At 42.1% G+C, this 20,436-nt stretch overlaps 1 protein-coding gene across 1 annotated transcript in view; it reads right to left on the bottom strand.

Moving 5' to 3' along the window:
- USP40 (ubiquitin specific peptidase 40) overlaps positions 1-20,190 on the bottom strand; it is a 667,009-nt gene extending 646,819 nt beyond the window's left edge. The window contains exons 1-2 of the mRNA XM_085646205.1: positions 20,030-20,190; positions 3,304-3,404 (exon numbers count right to left, since the gene is read on the bottom strand). The gene's annotated coding sequence lies outside the window, so the exon portion shown is untranslated. The remainder of the gene's footprint in view (positions 1-3,303; positions 3,405-20,029) is intronic.
- Positions 20,191-20,436: the final 246 nt, after the last annotated feature.

Genomic DNA, 20,436 nt, shown 5'->3' with positions numbered 1-20,436 from the left:
CGGTAGCATTTTTTTAAGCCCTTACTTAAAGTCTCGCCAGACCAGTGCAAGCGCTGGGTCAGGCGAGACCTAAAAATGACTGTTTTAGCAAATGATTAGTACAGTCATACTTTTGTATCAGAAGATGCTTGGGCAGTGTGCTCAGAGGTTTTATGCAAAATTCTGGGTTTGGTGGTAAAGCCAATAACTTTCAGAAGCATTTCAAACACAATAATACTCAGGTGGGGGCACCAACTGAGAGAGTCCAGTATGCACCATTTTAGGGCTCAAGTGAACTGTGGAGGTGAATACCAGGGCTCCCTCAAAAAGTGTGTCTACTACTGAACTACTGTTGGCACAGGAAAGATAGGACTTTATACACTGAAAGTCATTTGTTAATGATGGCAAAGTTTCCACGATTCGACGACCTGCACTTCTATTGGAAAAGACAAAACATATTTAAAAAAATATCCAAGTCTATTTGATAAGTGCATGGAAAATAAATCATGGCATGTTTGCAAAGAAATGTACAGTCTGTGACACCTCTTAAATAAAATTAAAAAATCAGGACTGGAACCAAAAATATAAATTTCTTTACTGTTGGAACTATACAATAGATGGTTCAAAGCTTGGAGGGAATGCCATGACATGGGCTCACTGTCACACAAAAGGAAGTAATGTTCAAAACCTGCAGCTTCTGATCATAGTCCCAGTTGCTACATATGTATTAAAGAATAATCAAAAACAAAGAGTAGTATAGATGAACACTGAAGCGTACTAAGAAAGTGGTGTTGAGACTTCTGCTAGTGACCAAACAGACATTACTAGGTAGGTGGGGAAAGCAAACCATCCAGTTGCATGGGACTGACTTCTGGCACTTGATAAGAATGGAGAAAATTGCTCAGGACTTTGCAGGAAGAGTGCTCGAATTTTTCACCAAATGGGCTGCATCGCTAAACTTCACAAATGAGGCCAGATCACAAACTTTCCAAGGGACTCCGAGGGCAATGCAGTGCCTGCCACAAGAAGTGACCGGTAGTGGTATTAGTTTGAGTACTTAGGATTCCCTATTTTCGAACTGACGGAACAAACTTCTGGTTGGGATTTAGGTGAATTTCCAGGCAACTGGATGATGATGTGGCTCGGAGTGAGGGGTGTTGTATAAACTGTTACTTTCTTGCTGTGTTTTGAAATGCAAATAATAAGTTCGCAAGCCCTAAAAAAAAGACTTCAATGTCCCTACAAGCTTCCTTTCACAGTGCCGAAAAGAAAAATGTTATTTTGCCAAAGGCTGGCTTTGTAAACTGTCCTAAAAAGCTTTACCTAGTATCAAATCATCCTTGAAAACTCAGGGGCATATAGATTCTCTATCTCAGACCGAATAAAAGTCTTGTTAAATTAGTGTACTAAGAAAATAAGCTTTTCACACCAAAATCGAAATCGAAACTACAATCACAGCAAAGATGGGTAATATTATTCTTCTTTTTAAAAGCATTGCTTTAAATAGTCAAGTATCTTTAATGCAAGACATTATGCTTGCTTGCTTGAATTATCGAGGTAAAAGCAGATTTTTGGTGAAGCAGGTGGCCTTCACTGAAAGAGTTACGTCAGTGGAAATTACTGGATGGCTCGAAAACACAGTCCATAGGAGAGGGGAGCTTGTACAGCATGGTACACCTGAGTCACCCTTGCTGGTGTGACCTATGTCTAAAGATAAAGTATTGGTTTATTTGTTACTGGCCACTACATTAATTCCCTTACAGATTCTAAAAGAACAAAATTGGGCTGCCGAATCAAGTTGAATGACTATAATTTCCAGGGAGCAGCAATTCTGACCAAATAAACAGTGTCCCGTGCTCACCCAATTGTCCCTAGAATAACAATACGATTCGATTCCCATAGAATGTTGCACATTAAGCACAGCCTGCCTTGGAAAACATTGCAGTAAATGTTACTATACTTAAAACAAACTGCCAAATGAGCCATGCACCATACAGTAACATAGAAAATGTCAACCTGGAAGGTACACTTGAGGAATAAAACACTGATGGAGGAAGGCAGGAGACTAAATGACTAACAAGATCAATATTCATTACAAGTTACAGACTATCAGATGAGTTGAGAACCAGGAAGTTGGCAATGCCCTGCAGTATGTTTTCCAGCAAATACCTATAGGTGTAATATGGTACCCCACTTTTACTGTTGGTGTTCAGAAAACAGCTTGCAAAACAGCGTACAACTTATGACTGGTTTCTTACTATATTACTCTGTTATTTTCATCACTGTTGGTATAACAACTTAAGCCATTAAAGTAATAGAAAGTGTGAACCAGCTAGGACTTAAAATAAATTAAAGTTGGAAAGAAAACAGCGCATGATAGGCAGTGTCTAGAAGATATCTTACGATATATATGTCTGCTTACAGATGATATATTATTTATTTTTATTTCCCCGTCTCCAATTTTTGATATTAAGATTTTGGTCAGCTGCTACTCAATTCCCCAGTAACTAAATTCCCAAAGTTGATTCTAAAAAAAAAAAAAAATGAAAATGTTCATAACATCAAGCATGCTCAACATACAGAATATTACAGTTTATTGCTTTTCTTTTGTGCCTCTATTCAGCCTCATCAGTGTATAGAAAGGCTATGGGGCAACCCCTGTTTCTGCCATGAAAATCCACTCCTAAAAAGAGCAGTGAGTGGCAATGAGGCAGAGGAGAGTCAATGTGTCCAAAGAATTGCTTTACTTGTCAATATAGGGTTTCCATAGCAAGGTACTTCTCCCGAGAAGACGCCAAGGATCTGGAACTCCTTACCACCCAAGGTGCGTTCAAACTAATCGACCCACTTTTTTTAAAAAAAGAGGTGAAAAAGATCCTAATGAATAGATTCCCTTCATAAACTTCCCAGGGCCCAACGGACGTCATAATGTCAGCAATTTCTAGAACGGTCAGAAGCACTTTCTTCACAGAAGATCCCCACTTAAAACATTGATGCCCTGGGTACCTGGATCTGAATAGTTTCAGAGCAGCAGCTCTAGAAGAAGCTAGATCAGTGCCTATTAATGGAATATTAATTGAATGACGAACATTTATTGTGATATCTGTTGTAACAGCCTATTGTGTCTTTTTACTTTTGATGTACTTGTCTATGCCTATCTTTTTTGTTCAATCAACCTTCTGTACAGCTCTCGGATAACCTTGGGTCATGTTCATGCTTTATAAAACACTCTATGATAAAAATAATTTTCAAAAAATAAATAGATAAAAGGTAGAGAATACCAAACACCAAACGTGGAAGACAGCAGGTCTCAGTAACACTTACCTTAGGGCAACATTAGGATTCCTTGTTGCAGGGTGCTGCAGTTGGTCAGATACGTTTCGATATGGATTCTTTGGTGACAGCCTCTACAGAACATATTCTACCTAAGAAAACAAATATATTTAAGTGAATTGTCTTTTTTTTAGATTTATATTTTAATTTTCAAACAATGCAACCGGAGCATAGAAAAAACCCATATATTTAGTCTGGAGTCCAACCCTATTGACCTGTTTACAGTATCAATCTCTAACAACTCACAACCCAGGATGCCAGTGCAGGTTAAGCAGTAATAGTAAGAACCAATATATAACATCAGTCAACATCACACCCGCACCCATCAGGTCACCACATCTCCAAAGAATAGTACCGAATCTTTTCACCCCACACCGTATAACATTTTCGGGGGTGGCCCCTGCTGGCACAAGTTACTTTTTCAGCCACCATGTACATATCCAATCCCAGTTTCGATTCTTGTACAGTTGGGCACTCCCGTACCATCCCCACCCCCCTCTCCCCAGTGTCAAGCTATGCCTCTTTTAGCTACTACTGGACCAAGACCACAGAGCAAGAGCTGAGCCCGAGGTAGATCAATATAACTGGGAATCCCCAAAATGATTAACTTAAGGTCCAGTGGAATATGCGCCGAGAACACTCCACTGAGTTCCCCGGTGACTGCACCCAGTAGTCCTGCATCAGGGGGCAGCTCTAGAGCGTGCGAATGAAAGGAGGAACCATCTTCCCCCTAGCTTCTCAAACAATGCGGGGTCTGCGCCCTTCCCATGGCATGCATCGACTTCTATCATAGTACACTCAGTGGAGTATTTTAAAATGCACTATACGTAGCCGTGATTCGATTGCTACTTCCCTAGGTGTATTAGGGCCGCTTCCCAATCTATGGCCTCCAGTTGCCCCACCTCCGCCACTCATTTTCCCCACAGCTATACATGGTGTCAGGCATATTATTATTGAGAGTTTTGTATTTGAGGGAAATCGCATCCCTCCCTAATACCGCCTGTAGAAGTCGTCCCTCTAGAGAGGCATATTCTGGGATATGACCCCCACGTTTACCGTATTTGAGCATTTTTTAGGAATTTATTTACGTTCGGTCCGTATTCTTGTTGGAGCAAGGAAAACAGCTTGGTATCGCCATCTTCAATCAGCTCTCCAACCCTGGATATTCCGATCAACTCCCAAGCCTTGAATCCCCTCAGTTTTTATATCTTGGGAAACCAATGACTCTCCCATGAGTGAGTTTCCCTCGAAGGTTTACCGTGTTACCCTATGGTGGTCATATTCCAGGTCGTAATAGGGAACCGAGAGGCAGGGATGAAACCCTGAGTCGCCCTGCCTCCACAAAAATAGTGTAAACAGGACCTTTTACACCACTGCGCCCGCTTTAGCCTGAAGGTTGAGGGGTCCACGGGAGCAAATTAGCAATCATTTACATTTATGAGGTGGACATCCCAATAGTAGGCATGTATGTCAGGCAACCTAAAACAACAAAGAATAGAACCTGCCTCTGATAAGAATAAGCAGAATATCTCACTATAGGCTGGGGACAACTCATCAATAGAATCGAGCCTTAACTTTCAAAAAAACTTCAATAATGAACAACCATAATCTTGATTAAGTTTTAAGAATCTTTAATATTTAATACAAAATAAATCATAATAGATGTCAGCAACTTATATACATAAATTCTATAAAGTCATAAAAATACTGCCCTCTGGTAAATGTATGTCAGGAAATGCCAACCAGCTATTATATGGATTGTGTTGTAGGATTTTAAGAGAAATTCTGGGGTCTTTGCCATCCCATAGCAGAACCCGCATGTCACCCTGAATCGCCCATCAGGTCTCGGGAGGGTTGGGGGGTGTAAATCCGGTAATGTTTTTTGCAGTGTGTAGAGCAATTAGGGGAAGGAGATCATCTCAAACACTGCTACCCCTCCACAGCAGCGTAAGGTGCAACCCCTACCACATTCCCATGTCTTCTCAGCAGATTTGCACCTCCGAAGACTGCACTCAAAACAAGTTTCACTCTCCAGCACCATGTATATTCATAAGTATCTTAATCCATGGGCTACATATGTCAGAGGACGAGGGAGCGAGGGCACCTCCATCCCACTCTGTGGAAGATAAAGCACGGATTTGCCCCAGTTGATGCGGTAAACCGAGTGTCCCCCATAATCCTCAAATAACGATTGAAGGTCACGTGGGAGGGTGCCCTGTTTATCAGCTTCCAAGTACATGTTCAAGCGATGAGATCCTACCAGCCCTAGGTAATGCTTTTAGAATTCTGCAGGAACCCCATTGGGTCCCGGGGTCTTGTTCGAGTTCAGTTTAGATGTAGCGGCTTGAACTTCTCCAGGGCTCCCACCTCCCTCTTCCTTTTTAAGGTTCTGGGCACTGTCCCGAAAGACTGTTATATAGGCCTCCCCGAGCACTACTTTAGACGTGACTGAACCTTCATTTTCTTGGAAGTAGAATTCGGAGTCCACCCTCAGTCCCACTGGTCCCGTAGATCCCAGGCATTAAGCTTCCAACCCATCTCCCCACCACAAAGCCTACCCACCATCACCAACAGGCATTGGAAGGTTCCTGTATAGAGCACAGGCACTGAAGTTGCAGCAGAGAAGGGCGATGGGATCAGGAGCAGCAGGACCAGTTGCAGCCTTGATGCCCAGAGCCAAATCCAGAGTGCCTAGGCGGTTTAAGAAGTGGTGTTTTGAAATTAATCTTGTCCCATGACGATTCTGGGGACCCACCCTCAGGTAAGCCCTTAAGTACCCAGAGGAAAGGGTTGGGATGATTCAGGGTTCCCTCCCAGGGGAGGGTATCAGATAGCGGGGAGGATACTCCCATGTCCTTTGTCCAGTTTCACGCCAGAGCAGGAGCCAACGGCTCCCTTAGCTGGTTTGAACTGGACTATGCAAGGAAGGCACCAAATTTACCCTTCAAGCAGACTGTGTGGCGCTAGCAAGCGCTCACACCCAGCCCCAATACACTAAATCCTGTCTGGGAGGTTGTCACACCTCCCTGTGACAGGATACCTATTGTTCTGCCTTCCCCTGCTCGAGCTTAGCTCAGCAGCAGGAGGGCAGAATCGTGTCTCTCTGGTCGGCAGCATCCATGTTGTGCTGTCTGGGTCTAGAAGACTGGTACCTGGAGCACTGAGGGCCTCCTGGAGGAGCTTTACAGTGCATGGAATCATACCTCCCACACGGTTTACGGTATGGGGGTATGATTCCATCATGTTTGATACCAAAGATTATAGGGTTCGTTACAGCCAGTTTAGAGATGGTCATTGCGTAATGACACATGGCCACTCTATAATCGTAATGGCGGATGCACTTATAGCCCAGGAGAAGGGACTTCGAAGGCGGTAGGGGTATCATGCTCATGCAGGTGCACCCTCACACTTAGAACCGAGCACCCGGCCTTCAGGATTGAAAGGCCTGCTTTAGGGGTGATTTATAGGTTTTAAGTGCAGTGAGATAGATAAAGGGAAACCTATATCTTTTGTATGTGGTGCTAGCCCCAGCCTACACAAGCTGCAAAGCCGGCCTGTAGTTACAGTTTGAGTGGTCCCTCATGGGTGGCATAATACATGCTCCAACCCATGGGGGACGCCTGCTGTACCTATGCCCTGGGTACTTCAATACCATATACTAGGGACTGACAAGGGTGCACCAGTGTCCAATCTGGGATGTACCCAAGTACTTACCATACCAATTTAGGGGAGAAGCACAGAGACTGGGGTCCTGATTAGCAGGCTCCCAGTCAGCCTAGTCAGAAACAGCATAGCACCAGGCAAAAAGTGGGGGTAACCATAAAAGCAGATCCTACTTTCCTACAATGGGTCTTCTGTATGAGCACCACATCCAGTTCTAGTCGTCGAATGCATCGGGTCACCAAGCCTCTCTTGACCTGGTCACCCAGGCCATTCACATTCCTGGACAAGATCGACAGGGTCCGATCTGCTAATGGTGGAGTACTCATCTTGGCCCTGAAAATGGAGGCGGGATGTGCAAGAGAAGTGATAAGTGCCTAAGTAGTAACTGCTGAAGGATGTGCTGCATGTGGTCCCAGTAGAGACCGGCAACTTGACTGAGGAATTTCTCCCAGCATTGTACCAGCTTTCCGAACCTGCCTAATGCTGAACTGACATATCTGTACCTGCCCCCTAATCAACATAGCCCGCCCTAAATCGCCAACCAAGAACCCATTCCACCCACACCCTACCCCACAAAGAACCCTGCGAGTCTATAGCCCACCACACCCTCCCGCTAGCTCAGCTCCAAAAACTTCAGCTGGCCCTAGAAGCGGTGGCTTTGTTCCTGTTAGTAAAGAAAAACACAACAACCACTCCAACTCACTGAGCCGCCCATGACGGAGCAAGTAGAATCATACTAATTGGCCCCAGATCAAACCATCAGTCACACGATTATAATGTCACCGCCAGTGAGGATGTTGTGGCATCTTAAAGGGGAACCTCAGTTTCGTGTTCTAGATATGCAATGGCGACCGACAGAGGATGGGAGGGTTTCCAACTTCGATCCCTGGTCATCACTTTTATAGCAATGTGTGGATCCCCACTCCAAAGCTGCAGTCTTAATCCTCTTGGTAGTTACCTCTCTGTCGCCCACAGAGTCCGAAGAGACCTTCAATCGCCTCTCGGGCCCCTATCTCGCCATGGTATACCTGCAACCCTCCTTTGCGAATGGCGACCTCTCCTCTTAGGGTGCCCCCAGTCTTGGGGTTGGGACCTTTCCTACTCGCCGGGGCACATGCCAAGCTCTCTCCCGGACGTTCCTCCAGCCACTTCTTGGCCTCCTCGGGACTTTCGAAGAAGAGCTTAGCGGGGATAAGAGCATGTATTACAAGAGGAGGCTGTGGAGGCTCCGCAGTTTGGCCTTCACGGAGTTGAACGTACGCTGTTGACGCTGGACCCCAAGGGAGTATTCAGGGAAGATCATTATTTTGGAGCTCTCATAGAACATCTCCCTCCTTTTGTTTAAATCGGTTTATTAACATTTTGTCAAATATACAGTATACATGACAATCATATTAGCAACAATGCAACAGCATTAATTTAATGCCCATGGTATTAGCCAGTATGTAACTCATTTCGGATGAGTAGAAACAAATAAACAGGAGAGGATGATACTTGAGGGCGTAAATCATAAGTTTAAAGTTAGGAACAATATGTAATAATGCTCCATTGGGTGGCACAGAACATACATTGTCTGGCAAGATAAATGTCAAGGGTTGTGTCATTCTACGAAAAGTTGTGCATTGTGTTACATCGAAAAAAGCAAGATTCAAACCTTTGCATGCCTGGTGGGACCACTGGAGTGGCCCCCGTTGAAGGAGGTGTTCCAAATTTACAAAGCCATAAAGTGTAGCATGCCGGGTAAACAGCGTAACCATAAATGTGAGACCAATCTGGACACCACCTATGGTGAAAGTGCCACAGAGGACGCATGAAAACGCATGTACAGCAAGGGTATCATAAAACAGAAGCAGAACAGGGGAATCGGGCCAAACAAAAGGAGGACAAAATAATTAAACCAAGGGAGGGAAGTAACTACAAGTGGTGTGCTGCCGCGTAGACCCCAACCCAGTGCCCCCCCGTCTGTGCATCACCCACACATGATTATATAAAGAAAATAAATTACGCATGCGCAAATATAAGCTCACTGACTGGATAAGGGAGAAGTCTAATAAGGTATACCCCATCTTTGCAGGATTAAAGGGGTGCTCCCATTCTTGACACCGCATAGGTCCGTGTCCCCTCTTCAGGAATATCTGCAGAAGTAGGTCTATTCTCAGTAAGTGGGCCCCCATCCCATCATCTGTGTAGCCCTAGGGAGTTGGTGGTCCCTGGGGTTGAGTGGGGGAGTTCAAGCCCCCCCACACTTTACTTTTTAAACATAGCCCCACGGAGGAGGCAGTCCCCGGGGTTTGTATTGCTTTTTAACCTTTTTTCTGCGACTCGGTTCAACCAAGTCACAAGATGGTTGCCAATACTTCCTGGTTGGAACTGATGGCAGCCAATCAGATTGCAGGCACATGATCAGGAGGGTTTGCGGATCCCCCGCGGGGATATTTGTATTTTTGAGAAACGTTTACATTTCTCAAGAACTACTGAACGGATTTACACCATTTAACACAGAGTGCTTTCTGGACCAACAGCTACCTATTTGCAAAATTTGGTATAAATCCGTTCAGCAGTTTGGGCTGTAGCCATGTCTAAAGTTGCCTATGGAAATTAACATGGAGAAAAAGCATTTTGGGACCCCCCCTTTTTTCCTCGGCCCCCACTTAAATAATCACCTTGAAACTTTCAACAAAGCAGCTGAAGTGAGCGGGCCATTCGTTTTAAACACTTTCGCAAAGATTCATCAAGCGGCACCAAAGATATTGGTAAAAGAAAAGGCGCTTTTTGAATAAAAACAAGGTCCACCTACTGGCGACCGCTAGTAGGATAGATATATATACATACACACACATATATATATATATATATATATATACATACACATACACATACACACCCATACATATACACACACACACGACCAAGTCTGTTGCAATGTTTAGCAGGTTAAAAACAAAAAATGTAATGTTACAGTATAGGAAAGTAGAATCTGCTTCTTATGGTTACTCCTACTTTTTGCTTGATGTAACACTGTTTTTGACTAGTCTGACTGGGATCCTGCTTATCCGGAACCCAGTCTATCTGCTTTCTCCCTAACATATATTGACATGTACTTAGGTACACTCCAGATTGGATACTGGGGTAAACTTATAAGTCCCTAGTATATGGTACACATGTACCCAGGGCATAGGTACCCCAGAGGTCTCCCATGGGCTGAAGCATGTATTATGCCACCCATGAGAGGCCATGTAAAATGGAACTACAGGTCTGCCATGGCAGCCTGTGTATGATGGTGCATGCACCACTTACTTTAGATATAGGTTTACTATATCTATAGGTTACTACACTTAAAACCTAGAAAAAACGCTGGGACAACGGATTCAGAACTCGGCTGCAAGACTACTCTTGCATATCAAACCGCGAGACCACATCTCACCTGCCTTGAAAGCCCTGCATTGGTTACCGGTTGCCAGAAGATCTACGTTCAAGCTGCTTTGTATCACCCACAAAGCAATACATGGAATGGGATCGCTCTTCATCAGGAATAAAATCACCAAACACATTCAACAAAGAAACCTCTGCTCTAAAATGGCACCTCGCCTCAAAATCCCAAGATACAAGAAAAACAAGCATTTGCAATGCAATAGGTCTCGCATTATGAAAGTTGGAGCTATTGGTATTGCAAATAAGAATGCAAGTATAATAGTTTCAGCTTTCTCAATGTGTGTACCTGTAAAATGTTAGTGTTTTTAGTTTATTAATAATGCATATCTTAGGAATTTGGTTTTGTAAACTTTATTTTGTAAACATGCATTATTTTGTAATAACATTAATAATTATTTTGTTATATTAATACACATTGTAATTTAAGTATATTTTTTAAACGAATATTATGTGTAACTAATTGTAAAAAAGTAAACAATTTGAATAATTTTTTTTGTGTGCATTTTTCCAATCAGTTTTTGTACAATAATCGTTCTTGTTGAAAACATTTTAATAAGAAGGTAAATACTAGACATATTGTATTTTTCTAATGAACAGACTACTGTTGATAGATATGTATATACATTGTTTTATAAGGCTAAACTGCTTTTTTTAAATATATTTTAATGCACCATATTTAAAAAATATTTAGAAAGTACTTTGCAATACAAGTAGTTTTTGTTATATAAAGGTCAACAAACAATAAAGTATTAGTAAACAGTGCTATATAGTAAAGCTTCGATTTAGGTATATTTTTCTAAAGCCGATAGATCATGCATACAATAGTTTGGTAAAGTAACAATTTGTTGTTCAAAAATAACAAGCAATTTCAAAAGGATTGATATTGTGGACATAGAGATGTGCCTGCTGATGCACGTTTGATGCTATAAGCAGCATAATGAAAATGAGGCAGCAGAGATTGTAAGGTTTGCAAAGAAGAGTTACAAGTTGTTATGCGCTGCATGCTACTTGGTGCCTGACAGCCGGATTGCATTTAGTGCATGTCCACTGCAGGAAAGACATTGAAATAGGAGTTTTGCAGGCAAGTATAGTAATGAGCAACATTATGCATCTATATTCGAAGCAGCAATTGGTACTAGTATGGTAAAACAAAGGATAAGGCATGCTTAGAATTGTGGCGGATTCAACGTTGGACATAAGAACAGATGCTAAGTTGACATGGATGCTGCAATTTGCAAGTATTGTTAGAACATATAGTAAATATAGCGTATAGTATGTACAGCTTTATAATACACTGCTGGCAAAATGTCGATAATGCTGCATGGCAATAGTTATAGTGTATAGCAAGCTAATATGCAAGTTTGTGGGCAATGTAGCAACATTTTGTAAAGATATTAAAATTATTTATTTTAACAAGCATGCAAACATTCATGGTAAGTGATGGTTATAATGGTGGCTGATTCGATGTCTCACATAAGATTCGTTCCTGTGGGCATTATATAGTTTTGTATAATGATATACTCTGCATGCTTTCAATGCTTTTGTTGTTATGTTTCTCCGCTTTTAAGCAAAGACTTTATACACGTTTACACGTGTTTACGTTATGTGTTCAAACATGCATCTAATTAGTGCGTTGCCGAAAGAGCAACATTGTAAAAGCAAAAATTTAAAACGTATCTTTATTTGTAGACTATTTTTGATAACAACGAGCATTTATCTGAAAACTATTCGTCACCGTTGAACGTATGCTAGAGAAAAAAAAAAATCATGTGATAAGACCTCGCTGGCGTGCTCGTGCACATTGCTGCTGAGAGCGTTTTGCTTTCGATGCCATACACAAGCACAATGCGAACGTTAGCTGGATGCGCACATGGAAACTTCGTACGGATGCTATTTTAAATGCTGCGAACTGTAAGTAGCTTAATATATTATTACGTTGAGAGAAGCGTGCAGTTTTAGCATGACGAAACAGTTGTAGTAAGGATAAGGTAAAGGTAGTTAATGTTGCAGGAAGACAAAAGATATGGCGTAGTTACGGCGTTCGTGGTGCAGTGTTTATGTACTGCAGACAGAGTAAGAGCTAGGTCGCAAGGGGGTAAGGATTATACTTAAATAGTAGTGTTGGTAGGAGAGTGCAAAGGGATAAATACGAAATGCAAATGGAGTTTTGACCGAAATTTTGGGAAAGTAGTGGAGAATGCAGTTTAATAAAGGCGCGGTGAGGACAGTAGCAAATGTAATCGAAAGTAGCAGTAAGATAGACAGTTGTATAGTAAGCAATTTGGGGAATGCCGGGGGAATGCTGGGTAGTAGGTGTGTAGCATGTTAGGAATTGCAGCATGATGGAGAGTTCTAATTGTATATGGTTTCGTTGCTATAATATAAAACAAGGTGGACTGGTAAAACGGAGTATAGGTATATGTAGTAGTAAAAGAAAGGTACATGTGGGCACCTAAATATAGTTAATTAATAACTAATATACGGCAGAAGACAGAGCGACAAAAACATATGGGAAAACCGAAAGGTGAAAGAAAAGCGGAGAGCAAAAATATAGAGGAAATTTGGAAAATGAAATGCATCCTGCTTATAATATCTACTAAATCTGAGGTACTCGGTTTGGAAAATGTTTTTGAATGCAACAGTAACAGATGCTTATTAACGTAGCATAGAGTACAGCATGCGCATAACATAACAGAGGGAGGTGTAATACAAAATTACTAAATATTTCTAAAGACACAACATGCAGGTTTTCAGTCATGAGTATTACGCTTTGGTGGTATAACAGCATAAGCAAAACTATGCATGTACAAATTAAATGTTCTTAGTATATTGTACGATAAATAGTAAAACATATTGGTTACAGGCGCATTGTTATTTTATTATCTTCAAAGCTAATAGCGCTGTATATATATTGGCGTAAAAATAGATGCTTCTGAATATAAAAGCAACCTTATCTATCTTGTATTTTAAAAAGCATTACACATTGAAACGAAACATGTTGTAAGCAATAATATGTATATTGCAAACTAAGCTTTAGCATAGAACTGAATAAATATGTGCTTATTAATAGGTTTTGCACAACAAGTACATAACACGCCATCATTAAGCCAGGTAAAAATATCATATGCGCAAGCTAAAGCAAATACGTTTAAACCATGCTCCTCAAACCAACAATTAATTACAAAGCAAGCACATAAGTAAACAACATGCTATAAATAAGCTAGTTAATCAAATTATGCGCGCAAGATAAACGAAGAACGTCTATTAATGTTTAGCAACCTGGCAAAAAATAAAAAATCAACCACAACAAGTAAATTAAACGCTATCAATAAGTTGGGTAAAGATAATGCGCACATAAGCTAAACAAAGTACGTGTAAACAACGTTCATAAAGCGGCAAATAAATACAGGCAAGTGCATTGTGGTAAGTTTTTAAAGTAATAGAAACTAATAGGCATTTACCTGAAAGTCTTCCGTAAAATGTACTTTACATACAAGTAAACATTACCTGTGTTAGCGGCAAACACGAAGAGCAAAAATATATTTTCCTCACAAAAGCAGTTTACCAATGAAATAATACGCAATCGCTAAAACGCTTTATAGGAACAGGAAAAGTGCAATTGCTCAAGCGACAAACGCAACCTGAATTTTAAATGCAGATGTTTATAATATGCCTAAAAGCAACGCGTACACCAGCGCCACACGACGTGATTTTTAAATGCAGACGTTTATAATATGCCTAAAAGCAACGCATACAACAGCACGAGCAAGCGCGTACACCAACTGAAATCCGCGACATGCAAGCAACGCGTACACCAAGCAAGCGCGAGCAAGCGAGCAACGCGTACACCAAGCAAGCGCGTACACCAACTCAGATCCGCCGAGACCATGCGCGTGCCCATCTCCTGTCCCACTTCCGAGGCAAGTCAGCGACAATAGATCTCGCTGGCGACAGCGCGTCGCGCTGCGTTCGCCAGGCAAGACCTAAAAACATGGGTGGCACATCGCTCTCTGTTCAAGCAGCCAAACTATGGAACTCTTTACCCCCTCCCCTCCCCCCCAACATAAGATCCAAGGACAGCCACCTTATCTTCAGAAAACTACTCAAGAATTGTCTTCCCCACATAAGCACCATATGCAAACAGAAATTTTGAGCACATCTCTCTATATATAATCATGTATTTTTATTATAGATATGTACCTATCTTTGTGTATTGCTTTGTATAAACATGTACAATAATTATGAGGATTTTTTTTTTTTTTTTTTTTTCAAGTACAATAACACTTGAAAACCAGAGTTTATATGGTGCATCTTTGGTCTACATGTAGGTCTTCCATTGTGCATCTATTTTCCTTCCATGCACTTGGATCTGTGTGTTTGTTACTTTCCTTGTGTTTGTTACTTTCCTCCTGAAAAGCATATCCAATGCACTACCCTATTTCTCATCCTGTACCTCTATCAATATCTTTAATCTGCATATACCTACCTCCTTTATGCATTTATAGACTTTCAAAGTACTTATGGATCTATATATGTATCAATTTCTTCTATTTCAGCATATCCAATGCATTACCCTATTTCTCACCCTATACTTCTCTCAATATATCTTCTAACCCAACTTTCTGACTCATCTCAAACTTCTTTCAACCACTCTTTCCAATGCACTACCCTATTTCTCACCCTATACATCTATCAATCTATCCTCTACACCCACTCTCTCATTTATCCCAAACCCCATACCACTACCATGATCCCCAAAATAACCCTTCTAGACTCTGCCTTACTCTACCCCTCCTTGCATCATCTGACACCTCTTTTACTATACTGATCCCCAAAACAAACCTTTCTAAACTCTTCCCTCTGACTCTTCCCCTCCACAACCCCTTTTTACTCATCAAAAAGCCTCCTCCTACTGCTGCTATGACCGCCAAAAAAAAATCCATCACTCTCCTAATCCCTCCGCTATCCTTTTCAATCAAATTAACAGACTAACATGTTCTCTTCTCAAATTTCATATTCCACTATACTAATTCACCACTAATCCTTTATGGGTCCCAGAGTAGCGTGCTACTAGCCAAAAAAGGTAAGCAAGCATTATATAAATCCAAACCTTTTTCCCTTTTCTATCCCTCCGCTACTGTTCTCTATCCAACTGAATAACACATCCAGCACTCAAACTACTTTCATATTTCACTATACTAATTTTCAACACTAATCCTTTATGGGTTCCGGAATAGCGTGCTACTCTCCAATAAAGCGCTTCAACACCCCATTAGGGTTACAAGCGCTATATAAAGGCTAACCTAACCTTTTCCCTTTTTTACCCCTCCCCAACCCAAATAACTGACTAACAGATCCACAACTCAAATTACTTTCTTATTTCACTATACCAATTCAACACTAATCCTTATGGGTTTCAGAGCAGCGTGCTACTCACCAAAAAAAGCGCTTCGCCAGGGAATGGCGGGCTGCGCAGCAGTCAGGGGCTATGCAATATGCAGGTGGTGCCTCTGCGGCACCACCATGCACATTACAAGTTTCAGGACCGCCAGCGGTTTCATGGAGGTCTTTCCTCCATGCAAATGCTGGTGGTGCTGAATCAAAGGGGGCCCTACAGGGCCCCCTGTTCCCTCTCAACCTGGAGATGCATGGGGGGGTCCCAACATGTGCACTCGTGTGCATGCACCCAGGTTCCTGCACAGCATGGACTTTCGAGTCCATGCCGTGCAGGAATCCCACGTGGCGTTGCCATTGCGGTGCCTCTTTCAAGATACACCGGAAACGCCAAGCCACCCGCCCAACCACAAAATTTGTTGTAATCTGGCAGGCAGCAGCGACCTTCGGTGAAGCAGTGGCGCGGCGGTTGTCACCACCGCTCCGCCAAAAGTCATAATTAGGATAGAGTAAGGTTGCCATCCTAGAAAACCCTCAACTTACCCTAAACAGATCCTGGGGTGTCCTGCCTATCATGAAGAATGCAAAAGTGATCGAGGTTCCTTGACAGGTAGTTACAGTGTCACCACTGCGGAGCTTGAAGTTACAACAGCTCCTGGTAGGGTTACTAATCTATCTATTTTACGTACAATAAACCCTCTCCTAACAAAGCTTTGTGCCTGTGTATTACTACAAAGCTTCTTACACTGCAACAATGCCAACAAGATTGAGGCTCAAAGAACTCCCGTAAAAAGAGAGGGTCACAGCATAGAAAAGGAAGACTGATGAAATGATGTCCATTGAGGACAGATGAAAACAAACATTGTTCAGGTATACCATTGTCATTCCATCGGGCAGCCCAACACAAATTTATATGAACAGCATTACAGAGGACAGGGTACTACTGATTGTGAATGACTATCAGTAGAGGAATAAGTCTCTTTACAAAGATGATGTGTGACAACAATCCACGATGATGAACAGCAACAGCATCCACACAGTACTCCAAGATCATGAAAAAGGCAACAAAGTGATGTAATATCAACAGAGCACTTACTATCAGCCCAGGATCACAAGTGCCGATCTTGTTGCTGAAACGTTTCATAAACAGAGTCTCCAGCAACACTAAGATTGTTGTTAATGGAGAAGAATATTAAGTAGTGAGAAAAAAAAAATCAATACATGAACTGTCAAACATTAATCAGGCCTAACATATGTGGGCCTATAAATGTTGAACTTCAAAAGCACACCAACTAGTTGGGTGGATCAGGAACACTGTTAATTTTGAGGCAATGTGTCCAAGTGCAAGGTACAAATAATATCAAAAAGCAGTCAAATAATAAAAGACTTACTCAATAGGTGAGTTCCAGTGCGGAACTGTAAAAAGTATGAAGGCTTAATACAAAAATTCAAAGGGTACAATACAGAAATAGTAAAGTGCAGATGCAGCAAATCTCATTTAAATGCAAAAAGCCATTGCCATAAACGATCACAGTAATAGGATAATACATAATAATAGCCAAAATCAAAAATGCAGCCCTCCCTTCGTTCGGGCATGATCCTGTTTGGGAGCTAAGCGGAACCTAATGCCTAGACAAACATGCAATGGACGGTAATCAAAGGTACTCAGTTTGTTGTCATTCAACAAGTACTTAAGAAAAACTACAATTTGGCAGCAGGCTTTTGACTTTGTTCAAACCCTATATATATCAGATTTGCATGCACTGTAAGAATGTCAGATGTTTCCGTCTGAACGAGTATTTACATGAACAGCAAGTTAAATAGAACTTACTCCTTTTTCATGTAATTCATCTTTAGCTCTACTCAACCCAAAGTAAGGTGCTGTACATCACAAACACACATTAAATATTTACAATAAATCATAAAAGTGAGCAAATCAATGTACAGGATGTTGCATGAGACAATGAGGGTTTCAAGGTGGAGGAGTCGCACATTGTCTTAACAGTTGGGGATTATATGTTAAGAGTGCACACGGAATATTCCACGGTACTATGCCTAGTACTCTGGAAGTGTACCTTCTCGGGTCCTTTCCCAGGCTGACATTGAAGAAAGTGGGGGGAACAAGTTTGTCGATTTGGCCCTCGTACTGCCAAAGAGGCAACTTGCCATTGAATGGAAGTCGGGACCATACAGTATCTATGTGAGAGACTACCGTTATCGGATGAGCTAGGGCAGAAGAATAAGTGCTCCGCAAAGAGGAAGCCGCAGGGGTGTGGAGGGGAGAAGGCGACCCATAGCACCTCTTTGGTCAGAGGTGCTGGAAGCCTTTGAGAATCCAGAGGGTGGTACAGTGACCTCAGCCAATGACTAAGTCTGAGGAGGAGGATGGCGAAGCTGTAGTCTGGACCCCATCATACTACTTACATTGCTATCAGGACCTCCAGGTTAGGATGTGAGGCCCCAGTAAGGGACAGATGGAGGAGTTATGGAGGGACGTGAGCTTGGCATGATCTATTCCTGAAGGTTCTCAACTGATAATACCTACCTGATCGTGGGGGTTGTGGCCTCAAGCATCCAGCCTCCAAAACACATGTATGCCAAAATGGACCCATGATGATGAGGCTAGGCTCAAAATTGTTTTGTAACTGTTAAGACTTGTAGGTCTACTCTGAATTTCATCAACAATTGACACTGGACATGAATGTCCTTATGCCATGTCAAATGTGGGAAGGGGTGCCTTACTGCGCTATTGTATCGGTTTTGAGTTGATACTGGGGATAGCCTGTTCTGGAGGTTGATGAACATATGTACCTCTTTATAGAAATGAGGGACTGGTATTTCAGATGTGCTACTGCAATGTGTGCATCACTGACTTTATGTAAAACCTAATAAACATATTTAAAGAAAATTTAAAGTGGATGGCCGGGAGAAACCAAAAGGCAGGATTTAAAATGTAACGCAGTGTCTGGGGTTGTCTGTACTCATAAATATATTGCTACTAAAACAGACCCTTTTTAGCATATTGTGAAAAAAATAATGTTCTAAACCCAAGGCTTGCAGTTTGCATGCCGGACCTTGATGCTGGTTCACAGTTCACTAGTCTCACTAGTCTCTATTACAAGGGTTGCAAATTATGAACTGCAAGCAAGAAAAGGATCTGTGTGTCGAAAGAAAGAACCCACTAATCAAGCTACATAAAATAAAAATGTTTCACCTGCACGATATATGATGTGCTTTGCAGGAGGCACAAACTCAATATGCTACTTAATGAGTAAAAACTGGTAAGTTCATTATTCACCAGTTATCTTACCAGTATTACTCCCTGAGAATTACTAAGCACACAAAGATCTCTGCAGCAGCTACCTTAACCCCATTAAGATAATGTAAAATGCGGCCTGAGCAACTAATTAAGCCAGAACAGATTTACTGTCACGATTCTCCTGGTTACCAATTTCTTTGCGAAAGATAAAAATATATATATATACACATTGACTGTCAGACTGCTTTTCGCCCACTTTTGGATGCTACACCTTGACCTTCAATTTATGGGTTCGCAGAGTAAAGATGTTTTGTTCCAGCGCTGCTGCGCACTAACCAATTTCTAAATTGACACTGAGCTGATTCACACACCATGTCGAACGTGGCATCTTCAGCTAGTATGGTTTGTTTCATTTATGAGTTCTTTATGTTGTGATTCTGAAATTATACTTACAAGCAAAACTAAAAAGTCCACAATGTAAGAACTGGCAAAGGTTTCACACATGACATATGGCCAAGTACATCGCGAAACGTAGACTATATCTAATTTATGCTAAAGGAACGTTTACTACTTGCGATTTGAATACTGTACAACATTAGTGGATGTTAAAGTATGGGGCATCTTATATATCACAGATAGTGCTTTCAATAGAAATATAGAAGGGCAAGCACTCCGTATTTAGAGTACCTGCTTGCTACTGAGAAGTGCCGGTACACTCCAACTAAATGTATTGCACCAGTGCTGAGAAGTGCAGGTATGAATCCCTTTCAAATTATAAGAATACAGGTACTCAGTACCGGACAGTACCTGTTCATTTAACGCACTTTGAACTACCCTGCCTAGAGAGCGGTTTAACTGCGAGTAACCCCAAGCCGTGGTGGCTAGGAAGGGAGCAGGTCGATTCCACTGTGGACAGGAGCTGTCAGAGTCTTGTGGAGCGAGTAAGTGATGCACACACATCAAACTCACCTTCCTAGCAGTGGCCAGAGTGTCTCGGACCCAGAAGAGTTGTAGGAAGAGAGCAGTGGCATTCAAAGCAATGCCCAGCTAACACTTCCTGAGCCCTACGCGCACGTGCGACACCCCGCGCAACCTACACTGTGGGGGAGGGGCTTGCGCCGTAGGGCGGAGTCGTTGTGCATCTGAGGGAGGGGCTTAAACTGACTAGCGGTGGGGTTAGTCCGCCTGTTTAAGAAACGGTAGTCCTCGGCGCCCCGGAAGTTATTTCTCTTGGCTGGCACTTCAGAACCTAATGTTCTGGGGGAGTGCAATAAGACTAAGCCGCCGTTAGCGAAATTTTGCTCACCTGTGCCAACCCGGTCATGCGAATCGCACAGGTTTTCTAAAGCTGCGTCCGGCCAGGGCACGGGATCACA

This window comes from Triturus cristatus, chromosome 3_1 (genome assembly GCF_964204655.1).
Source record: "Triturus cristatus chromosome 3_1, aTriCri1.1, whole genome shotgun sequence".
NCBI classification, from domain to species: Eukaryota; Metazoa; Chordata; class Amphibia; order Caudata; family Salamandridae; genus Triturus; species Triturus cristatus.
Note: the sequence above shows the minus strand (reverse complement) of the source record. Positions and strands in the feature narration are given on the sequence as shown.